We start from the raw sequence: 26,476 nt of genomic DNA on the forward strand, positions 1-26,476 counted from the left end.
GAAAATAAACAAATGGGACTACATCAAAATAAAAAGCTTTTTTACAGCAAAAGAAACCATCAACAAAACAACAAGAAAGCCCACTGTGTGGGAGAACTTATTTGCAAATGTTACCACTGATAAAGGTTTAATCTCCAACATCTACAAACAGCTTATACAACTAAATAAAGGGAAGATGAATGATCCAATTAAAAAATGGGCAATGGACCTAAATAGAATATTTTCAAAAGAAGACAGAAGGAAGGCCAAAAGGCACATGAAAACATGCTCAAAGTCACTAATTATCCGAGAGCTGCAAATCAAAACAACAATGCGGTACCATCTCACACCTGTCAGAATGGCCAACATCAACAAATCAACAAACGACAAGTGTTGGCGAGGTTGAGGAGAAAAAGGAACCCTCGTTCACTGCTGGTGGGAATGCAGACTGGTGCAACCACTGTGGAGAACAGTGTGGAGTTTCCTCAAAAAACTGAAAATGGAACTCCCATTTGACCCAGTAATCCCACTCCTAGGAATATATCCCAAGAAACTAGAAACACCAAGCAGAAAGGATATATGCACCCCTATGTTCATAGCAGCACAATCTACAATAGCTCGAATCTGGAAACAGCCTTGGTGCCCATCAGCAGATGATTGGATCCAAAAACAATGGTACATCTACACAATGGAATACTATGCTGCCATAAAAAAGAAGGAATTCTCATCATTTGAAGCAACATGGATAGAACTAGAGAACATCATGCTGAGTGAAATAAGCCAGTCAATGAAAGAGAAATACCACATGGCCTCACTCATTTATGGAGATTATAAACTGACAAAACAAAAGTCAAATATAAAGACAGTAAAGTTATAAGCAGTCTGTAAAATTACAGCCGGGAGAGTAGGGAGATCTGGGGGAGATAAGAGATCAACCGAAGGACTTGTATACATGCAGGTAATTACAACCAATGGACACAAAACTCTGGGGAGGGAGGGTATGTATGGAATGGGGGGGCAATGTTAAAATATGTACACAGATAATAATTTAATAAAAAAAGAAGAAAAAGACATGGAATGGCTGAATGGATAAAAATATACAATCCATATATATTCTATCTATAACAGAGCCACCTCAGAACAAAGGACTCACAAAAAATGAAAGTGAAGGGATGGAAAAATATCTTTCATGCAAATGGAAATGAGAAAAAGCTGGGGTAGCAATACTTATATCTGACAAAATAGGCCTCAAGTGAAGGCCATAACAAAGATAAGGAAGGCCACTTCATAATACTAAAAAAATCGATGCAACAAGAGGATATAACCCTGATAAACATATATTCACCCAACACAGGAGCACCCAAATACATTAAAAAAAATCCTGGAAGATACCAAGAGAGAGATTGACAACAGTACAATCATGGTAGGGGATTTAATACACCACTGACATCGCTGGATAAATCCTCTAGCCAAAAATCAGCAAAGAAACATCAATCCTAAATAACTCATTAGACCAGATGTACTTAATTGACATCTTGAGAACATTTCATCCCAAAGCCACGGAATATACAATACATTCTTCTCAAGTGCACATGGGACATTTTCAAAGATAGACCACATATTGGGTCATAGGCAAAGTCTCTCCAAATTCAAGAAGATTGAATCATATCAAGCATCTTCTCAGACCACAATGGCATAATATTAGAAATAAACTACAATAAAAATAATCAAAACAATTCAAACAATTGGAAGCTGAATAGCATGGTATTAAACAATTATTGGGTTGCCAAAGAGATCAAAGAATAAATTAAAAACATCCTGGAAATTAATGACAATAAAATTCAACAATCGAAAATCTATGAGACACAATAAAATGAGTCTTTAGGGGGGAAGTTTATAGCTCTACAGGCCTACCAAAAAAAGAAAAAGAAAAAGAAAAAAAGAAAGAAAAAATGATAGCAAATCATATAACTCTACAACATAAAGTATTAGAAACAACAAGAAAAAGTGAGCAGAAGGAAGGAAATAATAGAGATCAGAGCAGAAATAAAAGACATAGAGACAAAAAAAATTATAAAATATCAATGAAACCAAAAACTGGTTCTTTGAAAGGATAAACAAGATTGATAGTAAGAATTGCTTATTTTTAGCACAGGCTCACCAAGAAGCAAATAGAGAAGACCCAAATAACAAAATCAGAAATGAAAGAGGTGAAATAACAACAGACCCCACAGAGATACAAAGGATTATTTTAAAAATTAATATGAACAACTCCATTCCACCAAACTAGACAACCTGAAGGAAATGAACATATTCCTAGAAAAATACAACCTTCCAAAACTCAATCAGGAAGAATCTAAAAATCTATGGAAGAAATTGAAGCAGTCATCAAAAAGCTTCTAGCAAACAAAATCCTGGGGCCAGAAGGCTTCACATGAGAGTTGAACTAAAACCTATCATCAAACTATTCCAAAAATTTCAAGAGGAAGAAACAATCCCAAGCTCATTCAATGAAGCCAGCATTACCCTAATACCAAAACCAGATAAAGGCAACACAGTGAAAGAGAATTACAGGCCAATATTCCTCATGAATATAGATGCCAAAATCCTCAACAAAATTCTAGCAAATCAGGTCTAGGAGTATATCAGAAAGATCATACACCATAACCAAGTAGGATGATACAATATCTGAAAATCAACAAACTTGATATATTCCATGAACAAATTCAGAGATAAAGATCACATAGTCATATCAATTGATGCAGAAAAAGCATTTGACAAAATGCAACACCCTTTCTTGATAAAAACCCTCAGCAAAATGGGAATAGAGGGACCATACTTCACCATAATAAAAGCCTTATATGATAAACCTACAACCAAGATTATACTCAATGGCAAAATCCAAAACGATTTCACCTAAGAACAGGAACAAGATAGAGATGCGCACTTTCACAACTCTTGTTTAACATAGTTCTGGAAGTGCTAGCCATAGCAATTAGATAAGAAAAATAAATAAAATGTATCCAAATTGGAAAAGAAGACGTAAAACTGTCATTGTGTGCAGATGACATGATGATGTATGTAGAAAACCCTAAAGACTCCATAAAAAATTATTAGATGTAATAAATAAATTGGGCAATGATGTAGCAGGATACAAAATTAATGCCAAAAAAATCTATGTAATTTCTATACACCAATAGTGAACTTACAGAAAGAGAGATTAAAAAACAATCCTATTTATCATTGCACCAAAATAAATAAATAAATAAATAAATAAATAAATAAATAAATAAATAAATAAGATACCTGGGAATAAACTTACTAGAAACTAAGGAGGTAAAAGACTTGTACTTGGAAAACTACAGTACACTGAAAAAATAAATAGAGGAAGACATACAGAGATGGAAGAACACACAGTGTTCATGGATTGGTATAATCAAAATCATTAATATATTCATACTACCCAAAGCAATCTAAAGATACAATACAGTCAGCATTAAAATACCAACAGCATTTTTCACAGATTAGAATGAATTCTCAAAAACTCACTGGAATAAAAAAAAAGTCCCTGAATAGCTGCAGCAACTCCGAGAAAGAAGAACAAAGTAGGAGGGATATCAATACCAGATATCATGCTGTATTACAAAGCCACTTTTCTCAAAACTGCCTGGTACTGGCACAAGAACAGATAAATGTATCAATGGAATAGGATAGAGAACCCAGAAATTGACCCAAACCACTATGCTCAATTAATATTTGACAAAGAATACAATTGAATCAAGACAGTCTCTTCAATACAAGGTGTAGGGGAAATTGGACAGATACTTGCAAAACATTAAACTAGACCACCAAATTACAGCATACACAAAAATAAACTCAAAATGGATAAAGGACTTAAACATAAGACGGGAAACCATAAAAATACTAGAGGAATCAAAAGGCAGCAAAATCTCAGACATATGCTGGAGCAATTTCTTCACCAATCTCGCTCCTAGGACAATGGAAACTAAAGAGAAAATAAACAAATGGGACTACATCAAAATAAAATGCTTTTGCACAGCAAAGGAAACCATCAACAAAAACAACAAGAAAGCCCTAGCTGGTTTCGCTCAGTGGATAGAGCATAGGTCTGTGGACTGAAGGTCCCGGGTTTGTTTCTGGCCAAGGGCACATGCCTGGGTTGTGGGCTTGATCCCCAGTAGGGGGCATGCAGGAAGCAGCCGACCATAATTCTCTCTCATCATAGATGTTTCTATCTCTCTCTCCCTCTTCCTTCTCTCTCCCTCTTCCTTCCTCTCTGAAATCAATAAAATGTATTAAAAAACAAAACAAAACAAAAAACAAACAAAAAAAAACACAAAAACAAAAAAAAAAAAAACAAGAAAGCCCACTGCAAGGGAGAACATATTTTCCAATGTTATCACCGATAAGGGTTTAATCTCCAACATTTACAAGGAACTCATACAACTTTAAAAAAAGGAAGTTAAACAACCCAATAAAAAAATGGGCAATGGACCTAGATACTTTTTGAAAAAGTTCATAAGGAAGGCCAAGGGATATATGAAAACATGCTCAAAGTCACTAATCATCTGAGAGATGCAAATCAAAATGACAATGCAGTACCATCTCTCACCTGTCAGAATGGCTATCATCCACAAATCAACAAACAACAAGTGCTGGGGAGGATGCGGAGAAAAAGGAACCCTCCTGCACTGCTGGTGGGAATGTAAACTGGTAGAGCCACTGTGGAGAAAATCATGGAGTTTCCTCAAAAAATAAAAGTGTAACTTCCATTGGACCCAGTGATCCCATTTCTTAGGATATATCCCAAGAAACTGGAATCACCAATCAGAAAGGTTATATGCACCCTTATGTTCATAGTGGCACAATTAACCATAGCTAAAATTTGAATCAGCAGATGAGTTGATTAAAAAAGGTGGTACATCTACACAGTGGAATACTACGCTGCAGTAAAAAAGAAGGGATTCTTACCATTAGCAACAGTATGGATGGAACTGAGGAGCATTATGCTAAGTGAAATACCCCAGTCAGAGAAAGATAAATATCAGATGATTTCAGTCATTTGTGGAATATAATGAACAACATAAACTGATGAACAAAAATGGATCCATTAACAGAGAAGCATCGATCAGACTGTCAAACCTCAGATGGTAGGTAAGGGAGGGTGGAGGTAAGGGGGAGAGATCAACCTAAGGACCTTTATCCATTCATATAAGCCTAACCAATAGACATAGACACCAGGAGGGGGTGAGGGCATGAGTGGGAGGGGTGGGCAATGGGGCAATAAGGACACATATGTAATACCTTAACAATAAATAAAAATAAAACAAGTTTCATAGAAGCATGAACTGGATGTTGAACCTCAGTAGGAAGGCAGGGGTGGGTGGGTGGAAAGAGATCAACCAATGAACTTGTATGTATATATGCATAACCTGTGAACACTGACAATAGGATGGCTAGGGCCTTGGGTGGGGGCTGGAACAGACTGGAAGAGGTTAATGGGGTGGAGGGGAAGTAAGACATATGTAATAATTTCAACAATAAAGATTTTAAAATATTTTTTCAAAAGTTAAACATTTCCTTTACATGTAAAATTTCATTTCATCCTTATTCCAAGGGTTATTTCTACTATATTATATGCACTATTTTACAGATATGGAAACAGTCTCAGAAATATTAATCAACTTAACATGTAAATAATATAGTTAATGTGATATAGACAGTACTCAACTAATACAGACAGTTTTCAAACCCTGATCTAGCCTAACACCAAATTACAAATATTTTATCACTAAATTTTATTAGCAGTTTTGAATGTTAGCACAGGAATGCATACTCAGTGTCTTTTGAGCAAGTAACTTTGAAAAGCTCACAAAACACCCACATTAGTTACCTTAACTACTCATGTATACTAATAAGTGTAATATGCTAATTAAACTGGTTGTTTTTTGGACATCCTTCTGGTTAAACCCATGGTGGTGCGGGCGGAGGCAGAGGTGGTTAGGGGTGATCTGGCTGGCAGGGGAGCAGTTAGGGGGTGATCAGGCTGGCAGGCAGAGGTGGTTAGGGGCAATCAGGCAGGTAGGTAAGCAGTTAGGAGCCAGCGGTCCCAGGTTAGTAGAGAGATGTCTGGCTGTTGGTTCAGGCTACACTGACAGTTGGACATCCACCAAGGTGTCCTGGACTGAAGAGGGTGCAGACTGAGCTAAGGGACCACCCTCCTGTGCATGAATTTAGTGCACCAGGACTCTAGTCTAGCATTAAAAAAGTAAAGACATGAGCAAACTTCCTCATGGCAAGAGAGAGACTTTTCTTTTTGTAAGTAATTTTCCTATATGATAAAGGTTGTTTATAGAGCATTGGATAGCACTTTATGATTCTTGAAAACAAAGTTATTCTTGTATACTTAAATGTATGTGAATATGGACATATGTGACGGTCTTTGAGTGAGTATGCATATATATAGCACACAATTATACATATGTGCATATAATATATACGAATATATAATTACGAGCCAAAATAATAGGTTACTCACTCATTTATGGATAATAAAGAACATTATAAACTTATGAACAAAAATATAGATACAGAGGTAGTAAACATCAGAAAGTCAAATTACAGCAGGAAGGTTAGGGAGAGGTGGGGGAGATAAGAGATCACCCGAAGGACTTGTATGCTGGCATATAAGCATAACCAATGGATGCAAAACACTGGGGGATGAGGGCATGTATGGGAGTGGGGAGGGCAATGGACGCATATAATACCTTAATAAAAAAGTGAAAAAAAGACAAAACAAAATAATAGGTTACTAAACTATTCAACTAGATTACAGTCTAATATGGGTAATTTTTCTCTAATTTTCACATATAATTTCCCATATGATATTTTTTAAGAAAAAATTAAATTACAGGCTTAATATTTCTGCACTATAGTTGCTATAGACCTGCCTTTTGTGAAGGTTTGGGAATCGGCATAGTATAATTGTAATATTGCAAACATCCCCTTTCTGTGTCTACAATGCTTCTATACTCTACCCTGGCCCACAACTTCCATTATGCCCAGTTCTTCCTGTCATGTGGCAGAACTTCTTGACATCTTATAATACAAATATTTCCAGGCTATTGAACATAAAAAAGAACTATGGAGAAAGGGAAATTTTAATCTCAAATGACAGAATTGCACATACAAGAGAGGAAAAATAGTCTTCATATAATCACCCGCTAAACCTCACACACCACTACATTCATTGTGACTTCTATGTATGACCGTTGCTTGTCCCCTGGTCTATCACATTGTGCATGAATATTGACAACTTCAAGTAGTGTTTTCCAAATTTGACTGAGCATAATAATCACCAGGGGAGACATTAAAAATAGGTATACCTAGACATTCTCCAAAAACTTCAGATATAGGTCATCTGCAGTAGGATCAGGAGTCAGTTTGTAAGAAACATTCTGGGTAAATCTGATGTTCATTCAGCTTTGAGAACACTGACCTTATGACAATCCAATGAATTACAATGGTTACTGTAAAATAGAACTGAAGTTTTTGTCCTCTCCATCTAACACAGATGCAATCAGATAGATTAAATACTTAAACTTTCAGAGCAATATTAATTCCTTTACTGCTGAAGTTGAGGGTGACTCATGCTTTCAATCTGACTCATGCTTTTGTCTTCTTGGATTGCTGTACTGTCTCTACTCATATTTTCTGGTGAGAAAGCAGTTCAATAGTCCTTTGCCAATAAAAGCTAGAATCCTATTACCATAGTTCACTCAATATAAAACAAAATGTCCTATCATTTGTTTTTAATGGAGTTTAATATAATAAAAAATATTTAATAGCAAGCCAAATACTATTGTATTTTATAGCTACATCCTGATATATCTAAAACTAGTCTAAACTTTAGTTTCACAGCAAAACATTTATTTTATTTTCTGCAGTAGGCAGAAAATGATGTCATCATGTAAAAACATGCTATTAAATAAAATAGATTTTTAAAATAAAAGCAAGATAATTAAACCACAGCTGTCAATCATAAGCTTATCTTACTATGGTTGCTGAGGCAGGCTTGAGACATCCAAGTATCCTCCTGCAGAAAAGTAAGCACAGAAACTACTTATCTCCAGTAACCAGTAATTGTATTATATTGTTAAATAAAACCCAACAAACATGACAACTTCTGCAGTCTCTGAACAGTTTATGACAATGTTGGAGACATTATAGTTGCTCAGTAAGTGACAATTTAAAAAAAGAAGCAAAGAGAATGTTAAATTTTTATTGTTACTTTTAATTTGTGTTGTATACTTGTTAGTAAAAATGCAAGCAAATCCCAGCAAGAGGGGCCCTTGATTTTATCTGATTTATCCCCGCATGCTTTGGACATGCATACATCAACTAAAAATCACAAAAGCTTCCTTTTTCACACTGAACTTTATGTAGCAAAGTTATATATGTAAAAATAAAGAAATGACCTTAAAGGAATGATAAAATCACTGTATTGTGCTCTTTTAATATTTTAATGAATGCATGCTAGGGTTTAATATTATTAAATACCTCTTTTAAAGAAAGTGCTGTGCTAGATACTGGGATAGGAGAGTTTATTAGTTGTATCAGTCAGAGTTTTCCAGAAAAACAGAACCAATAATTGTGTGTGGGAGGGAGTGGAGGGAGAGAGGGAGAATAGATTTTTTAAAAATGGCTCACATAATTGTGGGGCTTGACAAGCTCAAAATCTGCAGAGCAAACCAAAAGGCTGAAAACCCAGGGAAGAGTTGATACTACAGTTTAAGCCTGAAGGCTGTCTGAAGGCAGAATCCCTTCTTTGGGGCAATTATTCCTTTTTTTTTTTTCCTTTTAAATGGTTCAACTGATTGGATGGGACCCATCCAAATTAAGGAAGATAATCTGCTTTACTGAAAGTCTACTAATTTAAATGTTAATCTCATCTAAAAAATACTGTCACAGAGTCAGCTAGACTGGTGCATAATCAAATATCTCAGTATTGTCTTTTAAGTTACATTGACTCATCAAATTAACCATAGAGAGTTATAGAAATAAATAACATATGTATCAATAGCATATAATTTATTCATATTTTAACCAGTGATTCTGTCTTATCTGCTCTAAGAAATAATCATAAATGTACACAAAAAATTCAAAACAAAAATATTCTGTTTTTTAAAATGTTTTCATTGATTTCAGAGAGAAGAAGCGAAAGGGAGAGAGATGAAATTTCAATGATGAAAGAGAATCATTGATCAGCTGCCTCCCACATGTCTCCTACTGGGGATTGAACTTGAAACTCAGTTATGTGCCCTGACTGGGAATCAAACTGTGATTTCCTAGTTCCTGGGTCAATGCTCAACCACTGAGCCACACTGGTCGGGCTCTAACAGCTTTTTTAAATTACTTACTTACTTACTTATTATACTTAATTATTATTGTTTAAAGAATTACATATGTCTCCTCCCCCCTCCCCCACCCCATTGGTCCCCCTGGCTATTCCTGCCCCCTCCCCAGGACAAGTTCCCAGCTCCCCAGTGTCTGCGCCCATTGGTTATGCTAATATGTATGCATACAAGTCCTTTGGTTGATCTCTTACCCCCCTCCCCAGCCTTCTTTCTGGTATGAACAGTCTATTCAGTGTTTCTTTGTCTCTGGATCTATTTTTGTTTATCAGTTTATGTTGTTCATTATATGCCACATATGAGTGAGACCATGTAATATTTATCCTTCTCTGACTTGCTTATTTCACTTAGCATAATGATCTCCAGGTCCATCCATGCTGTTGAAAATGAAAAGTTCCTTCATTTTTTACAGCAGCATAGTATTCCATTGTGTAGATGTACCACAGATTTTTAATCCACTCATCTACTGACAGGTACTTAGGCTATTTCCAAATCTTAGCTAAATATGCAAATCAAAACAACAATGAGATACCATCTCTCACCTGTCAGAATGGCTATCATCAACAAAGCAACAAACAAGTGCTGCTGAGGATGTGGTGAAAAGGGAATCCTAGGGCACTGCTGGTGGGAATGCAGACTGGTACAGCCACTATGGAAGACAGTATGGAGATTTCTCAAAAAATTAAAAATGGATCTCCCATTCTTTTGAAAAGTCAGAAGGGTCAGGTGCAATTATAACTAGAAATGGACCAGATGTGGTATCTCAGTTGGAGAGTTCAAATGGCCAAAATTCATAATATAGCTGTTTTCAAATATTTTTTAAATATATTTTATTGATTTTTTTGCCCCCCTCCCTCCTATACATCCCCTCCCTCCCCAGAGTTTTATGTCCATTGGTTGTACTTATATGACCTATGATTCCACTTCTGGAAATATATTCCAAGAAACCAGAAAAACCAATTAGAAAGGATATATGTACCCCTGTGTTCAGAGCAGCACAATTTACCATAGTTAAGATTTGGAAACAGCCTAAGTGCCCATCAGCAGATGAGTGGATCTAACAGCTTTTTTATATCGACAATTTTTTTTTAAACAACCCAGTTGAGTACCAACAGTGGAACAACAAAATAAAATATATTACAACTATACTATTGAGTATTCACTTATTTTTAATGATGTTTTCAAAGAAATTTAGGCTTAGGAAATGTGTTAAACAAAATTAGAATTTTAAACTCTATATACACATGATCACAAGTTTGTTTTATACTTGTACAGAGAGAAAGATAAAGATGGGAAATATATATGCCAAAGCAAAGTTAACAGAGGTTACCTATGGATTGTGAGATTGTGAGTGATATTTTTGTATACTTTTCCCCTCAAATTTTTATAAGAAAATAGTTCACTTTTTCTCTTTTTTTCTTTTTTTTAAAATATTTTATTGATTTTTTACAGAAAGGAAGAGAGAGAAATAGAGAGCTAGAAACATCAATGATAGAGAAACATCGGTCAGCTGCCTCTTGCACATACCTTAATGGAAATGCCTGCAACCAAAGTACATGCCCTTGACCTGAATCAAACCTGGGACCTTTCAGTCCACAGGCTGATGCTCTGTCCACTGAGCCAAACTGGTTTAGGCAGTTCACTTTTTCATTAAAGATATATCTGTTGATTTCAAAGTTGTACTGACCATATGTATTTATCTCCACTACCTCAATTAACATGACAAAAAAATGAAAAACACTGTATATAGTACATACAAAACAGTTAATAGACTGTAAATGAAGGAATGGGTGGTGTTAGCAAATGAGGACTATCAAGTTCCTAGAAACAGACAGAAATGGTAATGAAGAAAACAAGGTAAAGTAAGCCACAGCCTACAGAAATAGTGCTCAACCTGAGCTGCATATTGGAATCAAGCAGTGAGCTTCTGCAGCTAGTAATGCCCAGCTCTATTCCCAAGGATTCTAATTAAATTAGTCCAGGGTGATGCCTTGGCTTTTTTTTTAAAGCTTCAGAGTTGATTCTATAAGTACAACTAAGGCTGAGAACAACTGGCCTAAACAAAGCAGTACTTTTACAAGTGTGTTTTGAAATGCGTTAATATGTATGTGAAAGACCTAGGGAACTTGTTAAAATGTAGATTCTGATGAAGTGGGTCAGGGTGGAGTTTGTAAATTTGCATTTCTAGCAGCTTCCAGGTGCTGTTGGTTGTGTTCAGAGTTCCAGAACACACTTGGATCCTGCAGCCTTTTGGCTCTCAGACTTAAGGATGCATCAGAATCCCCTGTTTAAAACCCCAAAGTTTCTGATTCTGTGGGTCTGGGGTGCAGTGGGGCCTCCGAATTTACATTTCTAAGTAATTTCCTGGTGATACTGATGCTACTAATCCTGGGACTGCACTTTGAAAACAATTGCTATGTTCATCTTGGAGGAAACTACTATACCCTCCAAAACTCTTCAGAGAATCTCATCTCAATAGTTTAATTAAAAAATCTGTATATATGAGACACTTCTAACGCTAACTTGTCTCTCTCACTGAGAACTCCAGACAGCCAGACTTCTCTCTCTCATACAAAACTCAGACCTCTTTTCTAAAGAAATTGCACAACCCCAGAGCAGTCTTCTGAAATCAGGTATTTAGTGATCTCTTTGTGAGGAGTTGTTCATTGATTTTTAAACTCCTCACTCAGTCCTCACCCAATGACCCTAAAGCCTGAACAGTTTGAACCCTCACTGTGCATCAGAATCACTGCATGAGCTTTAAAAAAACTTACAAAATGTCTTACAAAAGTAGTAGTGGTAAAGAATGAATCCATTTGAATATAGACCTGAGACTAAACAAAAGTGGGTATTATGCTTTTAAGTACATAAAGTTGTAAACCTTGAACAAGAAGTAATAAAAATGTCATGGCAGATTATGAAAGAAGTACTAGGGTGTTGATTTCTTCACTTTTCATAACACAGAGTTAATGCAGTTAAGAACAATAAGGTGAAGTTAAGAAAGAATACAATGATCTGCTCAACTATCTATTTTTAAATCATTTTAAAGACTTTTTAAACCATAGAAGTATTCTGGAAATTAATACCTCCTGTGTTAAAAAAATATTTACCTTAAACTCAGAAATAATTTGTTTTAGTTTCAGTTCAGTTACTTTTTCTGACCTTAAATTCAAGTTATATGTTTAGGAGTTTAGCTGTCATATTTATACTCTTCAGTGGATAGATAATTACATATGATGCCAAGATGCCTTTGATACATTAGGCATACATTAGATGACATGAGAGATTAGAGAGTTGATGGACATCTGAGGTAGCTTAGGGAAGTAGGTATAGCAATGAAACATTTGGCCAAACCTCATGTTTCTAACTTTCAGGGTAGCCAGGGTCAGGAAGAAGGGTTCTGGTGACAAAAGGCAAGAAACCACTGGGAAGCAAAGAAGGAAGGATATGTCAGAGATGGTGCAAGCATTGGACCATAGAGGTGCCTGCCACACAGGGCTCTGTTATACAGGGACAATGAAAGCCAGAGTCCATGCAAAGTCCTATGGCATCACATGGCTCTGCTCCAACAGATTGAGATCTGCAGCTTTGTAGAGAAGTGGAAGAAGAAGATGCATACTTTCAGTGAAAGACTAAACACAAATCTCAGGCTTCAAGATCTGGCTCATGAATGCAGAGGATCCTATCTTAAGGAAACTAATCACCTAGGATGAGAAAAACCATCTGGAGTCAAAAAGCTTTAAGGCTGCCTCTGGGCAGAGTAGCCAGACTTATGAGCCTAGTCTATGTAGTAGATAGGCATGAACAAATGATGTGAATAACAGAGGAGTCAAATCTGAGTTGAAATGGGTAGGCCACGCCAGAGAAGTAGAAAAGGATAATGCCAATGCTCAGCAACTCTTCTATAGTCATATGGGTTCTGACTACGTGTCCCCCATTCCAGTCCACCGTGTTCATACACTCCCTCTCCCACTCCCCCAACATTAATGTTCATTTTCATATTATAAATATATATTAAACATAAGATACTGCTAAAAAAACAAAAACAAAACAAAACAACAACAAAACAACAACAAAAAACTAATGAAAAAATACTCATACCCAATCTAAATGATGTTCTGATAAACTACATTGGTACTATAAAATCCTTAAGATCTTTTATAAAATCTTTTATACTTTGGCTTAAGTTTTAAAGTAAAGGAAATTTAACAAAAACCCTAGTCCAGACAGTTTCATGGATGTGTTTTACCAAACCTTCAAAGAACAACTAACATCTATCCTCCTCAAACTATTCCAAAAAATCCAAGAGGAAGGAACACTTTCAAGCTCTTTTTATGAGGCCAGCATTACTCTAATTCCAAAACCAGATAAGAACACAACAAAGAAAGAGAATTATAGGCCAATATCCCTGATGAATATAAATGCTAAAATCCTCAACAAAATATTAGCAAACTGAATCTAGCAATATGTTAAAAAGTTCAAATAATATGACCAAGTGGAATTCATCCCAGGAATACAATGCTGGTATAATATTTGTAAGTCAATAAATGTGTTACATCACATAAACAAATTGAAAGACAAAAAGTACATGATCATATCAATAGATGCAGAAAAAGCATTTGACAAAATCCAAAATCTATTTTTGATAAAAACTCCCAACAAAGTGGGAATAGAGGGGTCATACCTCAACATAATAAAGACCATATATTACAAAGTTACAGTGAACATCAGACTCAATGGGCAAAAACTAAAACCAGCCAAAACCGGTCTGGCTCAGTGGATAGATTGTTGGCCTGCGGACTGAAGGCTCCCAGGTTCAATTCCGGTCAAGGGCAAGTACCTTGGTTGCGGGCACATCCCCAGTGGGGGTGTGCAAAAGGCAGCTGATTGATGTTTCTCTCTCATCGATGTTTCTAACTCTATCTCTCTCTTCCTCTCTGTGAAAAATCAATAAAATATATTAAAAACAGAACAAAACAAACAAACAAACAAACAAACAAACAAAAACTAAAACCATTTCCCCTAAGAACAGGAGCAAAACAAGGATGTTGCTTTCACCACTCTTATTCATCATAGTTCTGGAAATGCTAGCCACAGTGATCAGAAAAGAAGAAAACATAAAAGGCATCCAAATTGGAAAGGAGGAAGTAAAACTTTCATTATTGGCAGATGACATGATGATGTCCATAGAAAACCCTAAGGACTCCACTAAAAACCTTCTAGATTTAATAAATGAATTTGGCAATGTAGCAAGATACAAAATTAAAACCCAGAAATTGACAGCATTTTTATACAACAGTAATGAATTCTCAGAATGAGAAAGTAAACAAAACAAAAAAATTTCATTTAATATAGCAATAAAAAAAAGGAATCTAGGAATAATCTTCACCAAGGAGGTAAAAGACTTATAATCTGAAAAATACATGACATTGGAAAAAGAAAAAGCGGAAGATATACTAGTAAATAAGTGGAAGAACATACTGCGTTCATCAATTGGTAGAATAAACATCATTAAAATGTCCATACTATCCAAAGCAATCTTTAGATTCAATGCAATCCTTATTAAATTATCAATGGCATATTTCATAGATCCAAAAACTTATATGAATCAAAAAAGTCCCCAAATACCTGCAGCAATCTTGAGAAAGAAGGACAAAGTTGAAGGGATCACAATACCAGATATCAAGTTATACTACAAAGCTACATTATTCAACATAGCCAGGTACTGCTGGCACAGAACACACATATAGATCAATATACAGAACAGAGACCCTAAAAATTGACCCAAGCCATTACGTTCAATTAATATTTGAGAAAGGAGGCGATAGCATACAATGGATTCAAGACAATCTCTTCAAAATATGGTGTTTGGAAAATTGGACAGGAATGTGCAAAAAAATGGATCTAGAATCCCAACTTATACCATAAATAAGAATAAACTAAAAATGAATAAAATACTTAAATGTACTAGTAAGATATGAAACCATAAAAATCCTAGAATCCAAGAAGAAACCATAGGCAGCAAAATCTAATACATCTCTCATAGCAATATGTTTACAGATACATATTTCAAGACAAAGAAAACTAAGAAGAAAATAAACAAATGGGACTACATCAAAATAAAATGTTTCTGCACAGCAAGAGAAACCATCAACAAAATGAAAATGGAGCCCATTGAGTGGGAGAACATATTTGGCAATGGTACATGTGATAAAGGGTTAATATCCAAAATATATAAGGAACTCATACAAGTTAACACAAAGGAGACAAACAATCCAATTAAAAAATGGGGAAAAGGAGATGATGTTGAAAACCAAGATGGCAGCAAAGGTAAACAACTAATCTGCTGCCTCGCACAACAATGTCAAAATTACAACTAAAAGACAAAACATCTATCACCCAGAACCACAAGAAGGCTGGCTGAACAGAAGTCTTACAACTAGAAGGAAAGATAAAGCGCTGAAAAGCTAAGGTAAAGAGGCATGTGAATCAGGCTGGTGGTGGGCAACTGGGCGCATGGCTTTTTTTCAACCCAAAGGGAAACAAGCTCCCGATCCTGTTTCTGGGGTCAAGCAGGGGACCCAAATGTCTATGAGGAGAAGCTGGTCTGTCGGCCATCAGGTCAGAAAGTGAGGGTGACTTTTTGGCAGAGGTGCATGCAGCAATCATTGTTTACTGCACTTGAGTGCAGGGACATAGGGACTTTGAAATGTTGATCGCTATTTGCCACACTCCAGCCTAGTGACACCCTGAGATCCCGCCCCGCCCTGAGACCCTGCCCTACCCTGAGTCCCTGCCACACATATTCTACAAACCCACCCAGGCTCCGCACAGCAATTTTTTCATTTAAATGGCCTGCCCTGTGGCAGCTTAACCAAATAAACTGCAGCTCCATTCATACTGCTCCAAAACCACCAAATCCCAAGCAAAGAGGATAAAACTGTAGTTCTTGCTATAGCTCTTGCTGGGTGGCCTCAGACAGTAGCTGACCTGCACCCCATTGGAGATCCAAAAACTAGTGTATCTAGTGGTTGGTGTAAGACAACACCAGATTTCAACTACTTCATATGGGACTCATTCAAGAGGCAGATTCAGTGAGCACCAAAGCCCTACTATAACAAGTCCTGCCCCATAAACGCATCTCCAGCATAGCAATTCTTCCATTATAGACACAATAGGTCCTCACAGCCAGTGGCCTGGAGGTCAATTCCTCCCAGTGACACCAATAACAATCAAGACTTAGCTACAACAAGGCTGTACACACAGTCCACAAAGGGGTGCACCAAGAGTGTCCACATCATGTAACTTGGAGGCTGACCCATTTAACCATATAGGACACCCAGCACACAAAGCTACCCTACCAACTCAGGGAAGCAGCAAAAATGAGGAGGCAAAGAAACAGATCACAAATGAAAGAAATGGAGGAGAACAAATGACTAGACATAGAGTTCAAAACCATGGTTATAAGGTTTTTCAAGAATTTTCTAGAAAAGGCCAATAAATTTAACGAGACCCTCGAGGATATGAAAAGGACCAACTAGAAATTAAACATACACTGACTGAAATAAGACTGTATGAGACCAAACAGCAGACTAGAGGAACACAAGAACCAAGTCAAAGATTTGGAATACAAAGAGGCAAAGGACACTCCTCCAGAGAAGCAAGAAGAGAAGAGAATCTGGGAAGTTGAAGATAGTGTAAGAAGTCTCTGGGACAACTTCAAATGTACAAACATCAGAATTATGGGGGTGCCAGAAGAAGAGAGAGAGCAAGACATTGAAAACCTATTTGAAGAAATAATAACAGAAAATTTCCCCCACCTGGTGAAAGAAATAGACTTACAAGTCCAGGAAGTGCACAGAACCCCAAACAAAAGGAATCCAAAGAGGACTACACCAAGACACATCATAATTAAAAAGACAAGAGCAGACGACAAAGAGAGAATATTAAAAGCAGCAAGAGAAAAACAGTTACATACAAGGGAGCAACCATATGATTATCAGCTGATTTCTCAACAGAAACTATGCAGGCCAGACAGGAGTGGAAAGAAATACTAAGTGAATGGGAAGAACCTACAACCAACATTACTCTACCCAGCAAAGTTATCATTCAGAATTGAAGGGCAGATAAAGAGCTTCACAGATCAGAAAAAGCTAAAAGAGTACATCACCACCAAACCAGTATTATATGAAATGCTAAAAGGTGTTCCTTAAAAAGAGGAAAAAGAAGAAAAATGTAAAGACAAAAATTATGAACAACAAATATCTATCAACAAGTGAATCTAAAAGTCAAGTGAATTAAAAATCAGAGGAACAGAATAAACTGGTGAATATAATAGAATCAGGGGCATAGAATGGGAGGGGATTGATAATTGACACAGTTCAAGTTTCTGACATATGCTAATCATATTGGAACAGTGCTTAGAGAGAGACCATGCAGAACAGAGACTTTCCAGATTTTGATTGATGTGGGCTTCCCCAGCAGGTGTCACCAAAAGAAGGGGATTCTAGCCAGAGTTCTGTCAGTGCTGCAAAGGCATGTCATACACCTTTTCATAGTAGTGGAAAAATTAGTTGTTTCTTGCAGATTAGAAACAAGACCCATATGGCATTTATTTTTAAAGGATGTCACTAAGGTATCTTTTGAAGTTACCAAATGACCCCCCCCCCAACTCCTTTTTATAACAGAGTCTAAAATTTTATCATCTGGGAAATTTTAAGGTAAGAGTTTTCTTTCTGAGGTTTGTATTCATTGAATTTCACCGTATATCATAAAATTAAATGTTTGTGTATCTTACAAGTAGAAGTGTTTGAGTCTTTGGTCAAAATATAGAGGAAGATAAATGGCATTTTTTTAAGACAAAGACAACAGATGTGAAGCCAAAGAATGATTTATTATCTATCATTGAGCTTTTCATTTCATTTTCAAGGCTCTATTATCATTTCAAGTCTCCTTCTTACTAATAACATCCTAATAATTCTAAGATCAGGCTGAAACAGGGGTGTATCTCCAAGTAATAGCAAACCTCCTTATATTTATTTATTATGTATTTCAGTACATACACACCCCAATGGACGACAAACTCAAACCCTGTATATGAACAAAATATAAAATATCCAACCCTAGGGACAGGATTAAGCTAAGGAAAATGTAATGCAAGCATGTCAAACTCGCATCCCGTGGTCCTCATGAATATTTTTGCGTCCTAGACGATATAACGATATGTAAGAAACATTTTAACAAAAATTGCCTAACTTAATTTTTACAATATTCTGTTATACATAATTATTAATAACAAACTATAATGTTCACTAATTGATTACTATAATCGTGTTGCATGCATTTCCCTGATTCACCTTATGTGCAGGCACACCATTTCTCTCCACTAATACTAGCAGCGAATATTTTAGCAGCCAATTGCCACGCCATTCATTAGTCTTGGATTTACTTGTTTGGTGTGCAAAACAGGAAATATTTCACTTTTGGAGAACAATAAAAATAAGGTTATTTGCATTATGCTTATTGATTTGTGTAGTTATTCAGTGTCTGGCAAGTAAATGTTCAAGAAAAAATATTAATTTTTATTAAATTTTTCTATTATTTTATGTTAATGATTACTCATTTATTTCAGTCCTTTGTATTCAGCATGTTTCTATAGAAATAAACCTACATTTCTATGAAAATTGAAGCTTTTGTATTTTGGCAGCCCACATAAACATAAACCTTGTTTATTTGGCCTTTGAGTTTGGCATGCTTGCTGTAATAAGTCTAAGGTAGTGTATTTCAGTGAAGTTCTTGGACCACTTGTCATTAGAATACCCCAGGGTGCTTGTCAAAAGAAAATCAAGTGTCTCTAGAAAGTTTTGCTCAGTGGGTAAAGTGTTGGCATGCAGAGCATAGGGTCCCAGGTATGATTCCAGTCAAGGACACATAATTTGGTTTCAGGCTCCTTGGGCCCTGGCTCTGGTTGGGGCTCATGTAGGAGGAAACCAATGAACATGTTTTTCTCACATCAATGTTTCTCTCTGTATTTCCCTCTTTTTTTCACTCTCCCTAAAGATCAATGGAAAAATATCCTCAGGTGAGGATTAACAGAAAAAAAAAAAGACGAAGAAAAAAAAAGATATCCAAGTGTGGGTTTCGACACACTGATATCTAGATTATCAATTATCAATATTCTGGATCAGGGAAATCAAGACCCTCTGGGGTGAGACTCATGGATCCTAGGTAATTGCAGGCCCACCTGTATGATGAGAACCACTGCACTAGACATCCTAAATGATGTCTCATTCAAGTGAAGTTGGGAATGCAGCTTGGTCTTGAAATTCACCTCTTATCTCCTTTATTTACCAAAGGACTTCAAAAGCCTTCTCATAAATTTGCTCACTTAGGGTACTCCAAGGATTTAAAAACAGGTATAATTCAGAAATAAGTTGTTTAGAACAGTACCACTGTGGCAGTGGTCGACAAATTAATCAACAGAGCCCAATATCAACAGTACAAAGATTGAAATTTTTTTGAAAGCCAAATTTTTAAAACTTAACCTTCTAATGCCACGTCTTCAGAATAGACTCCCAGGCCATGGTATTTTGTGGAAGAGCCACACTCAAGGGACCAAAGAGCCACATGTGGCTTGAGAGCTGCAGTTTGCCGACCACGTGACTGTGAAATAGAACCCAAAGCTACTGGAGAAAATTTGAAAGCAACCCGAGGGACTTCGGGGGCTGGAAAAGATCTGCTTTCAATTAATTGTGCCCTAAAGCATGAAGTTCTAGTACTTTTAAAGGGGCTTAACAATTTGTAACTGGTGGTAAAATCTTTCCTCCCAGATATTCAAGCTAAAAATCCCAAAGAGATATTATTCTTTTTCACACAAATTCCCATATTCAAACAACTAAAATAAAAAATCTAGTTTAGTCTATTTTTAAACTATATTTTTATTGATATCAGATAAAAAGGTAGAGGGAGAAAGCGTTAGAAACATCAATGATAAAAAAGAATCATTGATCGAACCCCAAACTCAGGCATGTGCCCTACTGGGAATCAAACCATGACCTACTGGTTCATAGGTTGAAACTCAACCTCCCTAGCCTGTTTTACTCAGTAGATAAAGTATCGACCTGCAGACCAAAGGGTCCTGGGTTCAATTCTGGTAAAGGGCACTTACCTTGGTTTCAGGCTCATCCCTGGTGCAGGCCCTGCTCAGGCCTGGTGGGAGTGTGATGCTTCTGTCTTTCCCTCTCTCTTCCACTCTGCCCAAAAATTAAGGGAAAAATATACTCAGGTGAGGATCAACAAACAAACAAACAAACAAAAACCTCAGGCACTGAGTCACACGGGAAGGGCTAGCTCAATTAATATTTGACAAAGGAGGCAAGAACATACGATCAAGTCAAGATAGTCTCTTCAATAAATGGTGTTGGGAAAATTGGACAGATACACGATAAAAAATGAAACTAGATCACGAACTTACAACATACACAAAAATAAACTCAAAATGTATAAAGCACTTATTTGTAAGATGAGAAACCATAAAAATATTAGAAGCTATAGGCAGCAAAATAGCACACATTTGTCATAGCAATATCTTTACTGATACATCTCTTAGGGCAATGGCAACTAAGGAGAAAATACACGAATGGGACTACATCAAAATAAAAATCTTCTGCACAGCAAAAGAAACCATCAACAAAATGAAAAGGGATCCACTGTATGGGAGAACATATTTGGCAATGATACATCTGAGGGTTAATATCCAAAATATATACAATTTAACAAAAGGAAGACAAATAATCCCATTTAAAAATGGGAAAGGACCTAAATAGATACTTCTTCAAAGAGGACACACAGGAAGGCCAAGAGTCATATAAAAAAATGCTCAAATCCCTGATCATCAGAAAGACACAAATTAAAACAATGAAAAAAAAAATAAATAAATAAATAAAACGACAATGAAGTATTACCTTATACCTGTCAGAATGGCTACAATCAACAAATCAACAAATGACAAGTGTTGGCAAGAAAGTGAAGAAAAGGGAACCCTTTTGCCCTCTGGTGGGAGTACAGAATGGTGTAGCCATTATGGAAAACAGTATGGAGTTTCCTCAAAAAATTAAATATGAAACTGCCATTTGGCCCAGTGTTATATCTTAAAAAACCCAAAACATCAATCAGAAAGAATGTATGCAACCCTATGTTCATAGCAGCACAGTTTATAATAGCTAAGACCTGAAAATAGCCCAAGTGCACATCAGTAGATGAGTGGATAAAGAATCTGTGGTACCATGGAATACTATACAGCAATAAAAAAGAAGAATATCTTCCCCTTTGAGAAAGCATGGAGGGAAAGCAAAACAATTCATCACTCCAATGGAAAATGCCATACCCATTAAGTAGTCACTCCCTTTACCCCTTCCCTCTAATCCCTGGAAAACTTCTATCTACTTTTTACCTCTATGGATATACCTATTTGGGATATTTTATATAAATACAGTATGTGACCTTTTATATCTGGCTCTTTTTACTTAGCCTCGTGTTGTTGAGCCCCCCTCCCATACTAGAGCATGTATCAGTTCTTTTCTATCTCTAAATGATATTTCACTGTATATATATATACCATAAGTTGTTAATCATCTCATGGAAACAGTGGTTAGAGAAATATTTACAGTTTTTGACTATTGTGAATAATGCTGCTATGAACATTTGTGTACAAGTTTTTGTTTGAATACATACTTTTAATTATTTGGGGTATTTACTTAGAAGTGTTCCAATTTTTCCATATCCTCTGCAACACCTGTTACATAGCCAATCCTACTGAATTGAAAGCAGCATCTCATTGTGGTTTTATTTTTATACTAGTGGCCCAGGGCACAGATTTGTGCACATTGAAAGAAAATTAATTAGAAGGTGGCCGGGGGGGGGAGGGGAACAGGGCAGGACTGCACAAGATGGGCCCAACATGCCCTGTAGCCAACCTCCCACAGCCCCACCCCGGAGTTTGCATAGTGAGCGGGGTCCCTACAGCAGGTGGGGTCCCTTGGATTGGCCTGTGGGGATCCAGCCAAAACCAGCTCTCTAACATTCCCCAAGGGGTCTTAGAATACAAGAGGGCACTGTGCAAAGTTGATGTTGTACAGGATGTGGAAAGCAAATGCAAGTGTACAGTAAACCAGATCTGGGGCAGAAAGTACCTCAGCAACAACATAACCTATAGCCCAAGGTGGAATCTCACGGCTCTGCAAGAAATCAGGCTCCCTCCTCTCTGGTTTCAGGGTGCATCACCAGAGAACCACCACTGCCAAGTCACTGCAGCTGGGCAGCTCCTGCATTGAGTGTCTGCCTCCTGGTGGTCTGTGCTCTGAAACTTAGCATATTAGCCATAGATAGATAGATAGGTAGATAGATAGATAGATAGATAGATAGATAGATAGATAGATTCTTAATAACTAATGATGTTGAATATGTTTCTATGGGGGTTTTTTTGTTATTTGTCTAATTCTCTAGAGTCTAGAGAAATGTCTATTCAATTACTTTGTAATTTTTTAAATTTATGGTTTTGTTTATTTTTTATAAAGTATTACAAATAGTAGTACATGTGTCTCCTTTTTCTCCCATTGACTTCCCTTGGCCTCCCCCACACCCCAGTACTGCCCTCACCCCCCTAGTGTCTGTGTCGATTGGTTATACTTTTACGCATGCATACAAGTCCTTTGGTTGATCTCTTACCACTCCCCTTAAACCTCCTCTGCCTTCCTGCTGAAGTCTGACAGTCTGTTCAATGCTTCTTTGTCTCTGTACCTATTTTTGTTCCTCAGTTTATGATGTTCTTTATATTCAACAAAGGAGTGAGATCATGTGATATTTATCTTGCTCTGACTGGCTTATTTTGCTTAGCATAATGGTCTCCAGTTCCAGCCATGCTGTTGCAAATGGGAAGAATTACTTCTTTCTTACAGCTGTGTAGTATTCCATTGTGTAGTGGTACTACAGTTATCTAATCCACTCATCTGCTGATGGGCACTTAGACTGTTTCAAAATCTTAGCTATTGTAAACTGTTCTGCTATGAACATAGGGGTGCATACATACTTTCTGATTGGTGTTTCTGTTTTCTTGTGATATATTCCTAGAAGTGGCATTACTGGGTCAAATGGGAATTTCACTTTTAATTTTTGAGGAAACTGCATACTCTTTTCCATAGTGGCTGCACCAGTCTGCATTCCCAACAGCAGTGCACAAGTGTTCCTTTATCTCCACCAGCACTTGCCATTTGTTGAATTGTTAATGATAGACATTCTAACAGGTGTGAGATGGTACCTCATTGTTATTTTGATTTGTATCTCTTGGATGATTAATGACTTTGAGCATGTTTTCATGTCTCTTGGCTTTCCCATGTCTTCTTTCAAAAAGTATCTGTTTAGGTCCATTGCCCATTTTTTGATTGGGTTGTTTATCTTCCTTTTGTTAAGTTGTACAAGTTCCCTCTTAATGTTGGAGATTAAATCCTTATCAGTGATAACATTGGCAAAATGTTCTCCAATGCTGTTGGCTTTCTTGTTTTGTTGATAGTTTCTTTTGCTGTGCAAAAGCATTTTATTTTGATGTAGTCCCATTTGTTTATTTTTCCTTTAGTTTCCATTGCCCTAGGAGCGGTATCAGTGAAGAAATTGTTTTAGCATATATCTGAGATTTTGCTACCTTTAGATTCCTCTAGTGTTTTTATGGGTTCTCTTCTTATGTTTAAATCCCTTATCCATTTTGAGTTTACTTTTGTGCATGGTGTAAGTTGGTGGTCTAGTTTCATTTTTCTGCATGTATCTGTCCAATTTTCTGAACACCATTTATTGAAGAGACTGTCTTGACTCTATTGTTTGCTCTTGGCTCCTTTGTCAAATATTAATTGAGCATGTGGCTTGGGTTTATTTCTGGATTCTCTGTACTGTTCCACTGGTCTATGTGTCTGTTTTTGTGGCAGTGCCAGGCAGTTTTGAGAACTGTGGCTTTGTAGTATAGCTTGATATCTGGTATTGTGATCCCTTCAACTTGGTGCTTCTTTCTCAAGATTGTTGTAGCTATTTGTTTTTTTTTTTCTCCAGATGAATTTATAGATTGCTTTTGGTGGTATGGACATTTTAATTATGTTGATTCTACCAATCCATGAACACGGTAAATTATTCCATTTGTTTATGTCTTCCTTTATCTCTTTTTTCAATGTCCTATAATTTTCTGAATACAGGTCCTTTACCTCCTCATTAAATTTATTCCTATAATATCTTAATTTTTTTGGTGCAATGGTAAATATGATTTTTTTTAAGTTTCTTTTTTCTGTAAGTTCATTACTGGTGTATAAAAAAAGCCATAGACTTCTGGTGTTAATTTTGTATCCTGCTACATTGCTGAAATCATTTATGAAGTCTAATATTTTTTGATGGAGTCTTTAGGATTTTCTATGTATAATACCATGTCATCAGTGAATAATGACAATTTTAATTCTTTTCCAATTTGGATGCCTTTTATTTCTTCTTCTTGTCTGATCACTATGGCTAGTACGTCCAGTACTATGTTGAACAGGAGTGATAGGAGTGGGCATCCCTAACTTTTTCCTGTTCTTAAGGGAAATAGTTTTAGTTTTTGCCCATTGAGTATGATGTTGGCTATAGGTTTGTCATATATGGCTTTTATTATGTTGAGGTATGATCCTTCTATTCCCACCTTACTGAGGTTTTTATCAAGAAACAGTGTGGGATTTTGTCAAATGCTTTTTCTGCATCAATTGATATTATTACATAGTTTTCCTCTATCAATTTGTTTTTGTTGTGTATCACATTTATTGATTTGTGGATGTTATACTATCCTTGCATTCCTGGAATAAATTCTATTTTGTTATAGTGTATGATCTTTTTGCATTCCTGGAATAAATTCTATTTTGTTATAGTGTATGATCTTTCTAATGCAATGCTGGATATGATTTGCTAGAATTTTGTTGAGGATTTTGACATCTATGTTCATGAGGGATATTGGCCTGTAATTCTCTGCCTTTGTATGCTTAAATTTCCTCCATAATTATCAGCCTATTCAGATAGGTCATATTTTTCTAAGAAAATGTCCATTTCTTCTAGATTGACCAGTTTGTTGAAATAGAGTTGCTCATAGTATTTTTTGTTGTTGTTGTTGTTGTTGTTACAATTCTTCATATTTCTGTGGGGTCTGTTGTCATTTTTCCTCTTTCATTTCTGATTTTGTATTTGGGTCCTCTCTTTGCTTCTTGGTGATCCTGGCTATGGGTTCTTCAACCTTGTTTATCCTTTCAAAGAAAACAACTCTTGGTTTTATTAATCTTTTGTATTGTTTTGTGTGTTTTTTCTCCATATCATTTATTTCTGCTCTGATCTTTATGATTTTTTTTTCCTTCTTACACTGGGCTTTTCTTGTTGCTGTCTTTCTAATTTTTCAAGTTGTAAAGTTAGATGGTTTATTACCAGTTTTTCTTTTCTTTTTTTCTTTTTTTTTTAATGTAGGCCTGTAATGCTATAAACTTCCCTCTCAGAACAGCTTTCACTGTGTCCCATAGATTTTGGGTTGTTGTGTTTTCATTGACATTTATTTCTAGAATGTTTTATTTCTTCTTTGATCTCTTTGGTTTCCCAATTATTGTTTAATACCATGCTATTCAGCCTCCAAGTGTTTGATTTTTTGTGATTTTTTATTGTTGTTTATTTCTAATATTATGCCATTGTGATCTGAGAAGATGCTTGATATAATTTCAATCTTCTTGAAATTGGAGAGAATTTGCCTGTGTTCCAATATGTTGTCTATCTTTGGACATGACCGATGTGCACTTGAGAAGAATGTATATTCTGTACTTTTGAGATGGAATGTTCTAAAGATGTAGATTAAGTCCATCTGTTTCTTTGCTCATTTTTTTTTCTAGAGGATTTATCCAGTGATGCCAATGGGGTGTGAAAGTCCCCTACTATTATTGTATTATTGTCTATCTCTCCCCTGATATCTTCCTGAAGTGTTTATTTTTTATTTTTTTAATGTATTGGGTGTTCCTGCATTGAGT

This window comes from Pipistrellus hanaki (genome assembly GCF_964339955.1).
Source record: "Pipistrellus hanaki genome assembly, chromosome: X".
In the NCBI taxonomy this organism is placed as follows: domain Eukaryota; kingdom Metazoa; phylum Chordata; class Mammalia; order Chiroptera; family Vespertilionidae; genus Pipistrellus; species Pipistrellus hanaki.